The sequence below is a fragment of the Poecilia latipinna genome, unplaced genomic scaffold (assembly GCF_001443285.1).
Source record: "Poecilia latipinna isolate Pla-1442-1.1 unplaced genomic scaffold, P_latipinna-1.0 Scaffold347, whole genome shotgun sequence".
NCBI classification, from domain to species: Eukaryota; Metazoa; Chordata; class Actinopteri; order Cyprinodontiformes; family Poeciliidae; genus Poecilia; species Poecilia latipinna.
The window spans coordinates 227,303-232,663 of NW_015112963.1; the positions used below are offsets into that span (position 1 = coordinate 227,303).

Genomic DNA, 5,361 nt, shown 5'->3' on the forward strand with positions numbered 1-5,361 from the left:
AAAAAAAGAGGAAAATGCTAAATCTTACAAATGCAAATTATTGAGTTTGTTTTAATTCATCATCCAATTAATTGGTTTATTGTGACTTATTGTGTTTCCATTAAGATAATTTATTTTCAAAATGTGCATTCATACTGTCAATGGAAACACATCTATTTGTTTGCAGATGTTTGTCTGCTGATTTTCTGTGTGACCCAACACTGACAATATAACCTCTGATATTGTAGCAGTTCTGCGTTGTTTTACCAGTGGAGTTAAATATTTAGGCCGGAGTCCTTCAGAAGCAGTTTCTGTTTTAAGTTATCTTCCTTTTCTCTCCGGGATAAATGACACTTTAGCTTGAAAAACTCCTGCGCCTCGACTCAAAGCTCGATTATTCCAGCGCCGCTGCCTCTTGGCAGCTCGTCCAGCCTCCTGGCTGGCTGCAGTCTGGTTCTGTTTGGATCGCCTCTATTGTCTGAATGATTTCCCCAGGCACAGAGTCGTGCTGGGGGGATTGAGGGCCATCAGAAAGAATTAAGCAGGAACAATAACTGTGTGTGTGACGGGGAAAGTGTGAGGGAATCTGTGGGCTTTTCTCGTGTTTTTCTGTGGACTCTAAGTTTTGGTTTGAGTGTTTGTGTGTGTGGTCCTGGGCTGTGTGTTTTGAACTGAAGCCAAAGTTTCCACAACAAGCAGGGGCCTCTCCTCCTGGCTCCGAGCGCCGATACAGGCCTTCGCTGTCCGTCGCTCCAGCTGGCGGCCAATTTATGCTGGATCCAAACACTCCAGCGGCCCGACAGGGGCTCTTTGTGGAGCCGGAGTGTTTATCTGTCTATTCTGTGTGTGCTTAACATCTTCTGGGACTTGTAGTCCAGTGAATGATTGACTGCAAATGTTGTCAGTTTTAAAGAGGTTTCTGTACCATTTTAGACATAAATCATTCAAACTGCAGTAGTTTTTCTGAGGCGTTCAGGGTAGAAACTGTTTCAGTCTTTGTTGCTAAATGTTCTGCTGAGTGCTTGGAGAAACACTTGGAGGACGCTCACTGACGGGAAGAAATGACAAAACTTTTGCTTTTCTTTTTCCGTAAAACACTGCAGACTTTTAAACTACAGCGTCTTTATTGTTTTGATACATTTATGATTGTTTTTGGGNGGNTTTAGGAGAATCTGTTTCTTCTGTTGTTAATTGTTATGAAGTAACGTTGCCTTTTCAAATATTATAAAAAGATGCTAACAGATGAGGTCTCTCCAAGATATTTGCTCACTTAATAAATATTTGAATAATTTTTAATTTTATAATCTAATTTGTGATTCTTTTATTTGATTCAAGACTTTTTAATTTAATAAAAAAAAATTCAGTTAATAATTTAGATAATTTAAAACAATTTTACTTGAATTTTGTATTTTATAAAGTAATTTTTTTAAATAATTGAATAATATTTTCTATAAATGATAATTGTATCTGCTGTATTTGAGGAGCTGGACAAATTCTTTGTGGAACGTAAAGCTGTGAAATATAATTTGACAAGCTTCATTTTCTCCTCTCAGTCAGTAAAACCTCTTATTTTAGGAAACTTTTACTTAAATTTCTCCCTGCGCTGCTTTTCTCCTCCAACAGGCCACTTGACTCCACTTTGAAACCGCTTAACGAGAGCACAATTAAATCAGCCAAAATTAAATCAAGACATTTAACATCTCCTCTTAATCTAATTGTTTTCATTTACTAGCAACACAAGCGATCAAAATTGTTGTGATGCAAATCCTAAACATCATAAGCTGATATTTTAGTCAGTTTTTGGCATTATTTAATGTTTCTTATTGGCCTAATTTTGCAATTTGTTTGTATTTTCACCAGTTTTATTGGAGTATGAAAAGCAGGTTGATATGGTGATTTATTTAAAAGATAATATTGTGCTCTAAACTCAGATTTATCACAAATAAACCTGCAGTTTAAATGCTTTGTTAGCAACATGCAGTGCAACATACTGATTGAGTTTGGTTGTTTATAAAAGCAACTTTATATTTTGGATTTCACAGAAGCTAAAATTGGGGAAATATGATGGAGGTGGAAAATTTTGGATCAGCTGATTTTTTTTTTAAACACTATTATATTTTGCATCAGACTTTTTAATACACAAAGTAGATTTTCTTCACCATTTTTTGAAAAAAAAAAAAAGTCAAATGAAACTCTGATATGGGGTTTAAGGTATATTTTTTAGTCACATAATACACTCCGGGTGTTTCACATTACTACTAGTGGAGCATTATCAACATTAGAAATGCATTTCATGCTATTTAATATTTCTATATTTTATCGTAATGAAATTAGAATTTACTGAGATGCATCATCCATTTAAACAAACTGGAGTCCATTAAAAATGATCTAAACCAATTGTTCCTGGGATCCATGCAACATGTCCTGGATTGAGTAAAATAATCTCATGATTAAGACAAGGCTTCTCTGAGATCCAACAGCACCAGTACCGACTCGGGTCCACCATCTGAAGCCACAAGAATATCACCAGTGGCGTCCGGCTACGCCGTTTCTGCGCCACAACGAGCTCTGAAACCAGACCGAGTCTCTTCAGATTATTCAGATTTCTACAATCTCTACTGTAAAGTTTCATTTTTAATGACCTGAACTGTAAATGTTTGAGTGGAATCTGACTAACGAAGAAATGCAGCGGCTGTGACGAGGCTCTGTGGTCGTTTCTGAAACCAGAGGGACTGGTTTCAGAGGGACTGGTTTCAGAGGGACTGGTTTCAGGGATGTAAATTAGTTTCTTTTGAGGCAAACAGTTGGACAGGTTTCAGTGGGAGGATGAAGGATGGTGATTAACTCCATTATGAATCACTACAGCGTGTCAAGAGCAGTTTACTTTAATCTTTTACTCATTTTCACCTTTTCTAACCAGATTCATGTCTAAATTTTAACACCAACCTCACATCTCAGATCCATTCCATTTGATACTAAACTCTTTTATAGAATCTCCAAAATATTCACAGCAATAGTTAAACCACAACTGTACAAAAATGTATACATTTTGCATTTAAATAAAAAAGCTCCGTCTGTAAGTTGCATTGCTTTAGCTTCATCTGGTTAAAATTCTGTATAAAATAAATGTATTAAGCATGTTTTGCAATCCAATTCTTAATTTAATCCAGAAATAATCAACAGATTAACTCTAGTATTTTAGCTGCAGATTCATTCCCTGCTACACAAAAGGAATAAAATGTTTAAATGATTTTAATTGCTTATGCATATTTTAATGTATTTCTAACGCGGTATAAAATAAGCTTAAATGGTTGAATGAAAAATCTGCAGGATATGCCTTATACTAAAGCTTAAGTATTGGTAGTGAAAAAAGTGGATTATGTTTGTGTTGTTATAAACCTCTAGTTGTTAACTTTAAATTTGTTATTTAAATCTATCAGGGTTGATGTTCTGTTTTCTGTTTGCTTCCTAAATCCTGCTGATATTTTTCATCTGATTTGACTTTTTAATGAGCGAAGTAATCAGAGGTGCTCTGTTTGACCGCAGCTTGACCGCATTACATCACCAAGACACTGCAGGTGTAAAATTACAGTAACATCCGCGTTAAGGCGCTGTGACCGCCAGCAGTACGGTGTGTGTGCGTCCTCAGCAGCCCTCTCCGTGTTTCATCTCGGCCGACTAACCTGGATAATTTCACGGTCTGATGAGCTGGCAGAGACCGGCCGGCGCGCCGGACACTTTAAAGACTTTCTGTTTCTAATGCGTGTGGAGGAGGATGAAGGATCGGTGGGTGCCTCAGATTTCCCCTCTCATCGTGACTAGAGAGGTCGACTCCTACGATTAAGCGATGAATCACGGCTTGTGATGGCATAACTAGTCACTGCGGTGCTGGACGTCTTCTGTCCTTCAGCAGAGGGCGGATTCAGCAGGACGGTTGGACTTGGTTCAGAGTCATTGTCTTTCTCTGCTGAACTCACAAACTTTAGTGAATTAGTGACAGTTTCTTTAAGGATCCCCGTTAGTTTCTACTGTAATGTCCACACCAAACGTTACAGTAAAAATCCTTTAAAACTAAGAATCTCGTCATAATCTAAGAAAATGATCATGAGTTTTATGTGTCACACCTGCGCAGTTTGAAATTACAACTTTTAAAACTTGAAATTTGTAATTCTGACTTTAAAACTCAAAATTGTAAGTTTTATTCTTGTAGTTTTGACTTGTTGTCATAATCATGATTTCATAACTCATAATTACAACTTCCTCTTGGGCTTTTCTCGTTCCTTTCATGGCATTAATTGGCTTCCAATTGTATTAAAGGCTGGGTTTTTCAAAATGTTTAAGCTTCAGGTAAATTTGCTGCAATAAAAGATAACCATAGTTTACTTTTAGGCTTCTTATTCGTTCTTAGTTCCTGAGGGGACTAAGAATGCTAGATGCTTAAGTGTTTAAAAATGTTTTTTATTTGACATTTTTACTGATTGTTTTTTTTCCTGGTGTGCACAAACTTAATAAAATCTTATTCATCACTTTTCAGGTGTTATTCTGTAAATATAAAAGCAGAAAACCACCAAGCTCTGTGACTCTGCCTTGTTTTCCTCCTCATTTATTCCTCTACCATCACCTCCTTATTATTTAACAGCTCCTCTGCATATTCTTGTTAAAACGTAGTTATTTTATTTGCTCGTTTCCAGGCTTTGATGAGAGGCACTCCATGATGAGCAGCTAACGCCGTCGGCCGCACAACCGCAGGAAGAGACGTGGCTGCTGCTCCACACACAGTCGACGCATGGCGGTATTAGGGGTAAGACCTGCTCTCCTCTCCAATGTTTTTACCTCCTGCTTTGGGAAAAATCTCCTAAATGGACTTGAAACATTGTCTAACTCAAAAGCAAAAAGTTTCTCTGTTGCGCTTTGAGCTGAAAGCTTCTGAAGACGGATCTTTTTCCTTGTGTTGCCTCCTGGACGTCTGCACAGTTCTTGTAGTTGAGGATGATTCCTGGAGATGTTTCAGCCTCTAAATAATGGATGCTGGGTGTCTCAGAGTCTGATTCACTCAGCATGACCCGCCATTAGCTGAGCGATCCACACTGCTCAGCTCACACCAGGTCGCCTGGTTATTGGTCAGCTTGATTTCGGTAAACAAATCACTCCACAGAAACAAGATCCAGAAACATTTTCTTCACAATTAAAAGATTTACTAAGTAGGAGCGAGACCAGCTTTGACTGCTCCAACATACCTGAAACGAACCTGAACATTTAATTCATTTTTAATGGTACAGGGATGCATCCAGTTCATGCAAAATCAACAGATTCCTGCATTTTTTTACACCAACGAACAACTGCAATGTTTTTGGGGCTTATTTTTGCTAATTTTCCATAAAA

The 5,361-nt window shown here is 37.6% G+C and overlaps 1 protein-coding gene across 1 annotated transcript in view; it reads left to right on the forward strand.

The window, feature by feature from the left end:
- Positions 1-5,361, forward strand: part of pcgf3 (polycomb group ring finger 3) — a 61,551-nt gene that overhangs the window by 16,742 nt on the left and 39,448 nt on the right. The window contains exon 2 of the transcript XR_001425389.1: positions 4,671-4,780. The gene's annotated coding sequence lies outside the window, so the exon portion shown is untranslated. The remainder of the gene's footprint in view (positions 1-4,670; positions 4,781-5,361) is intronic.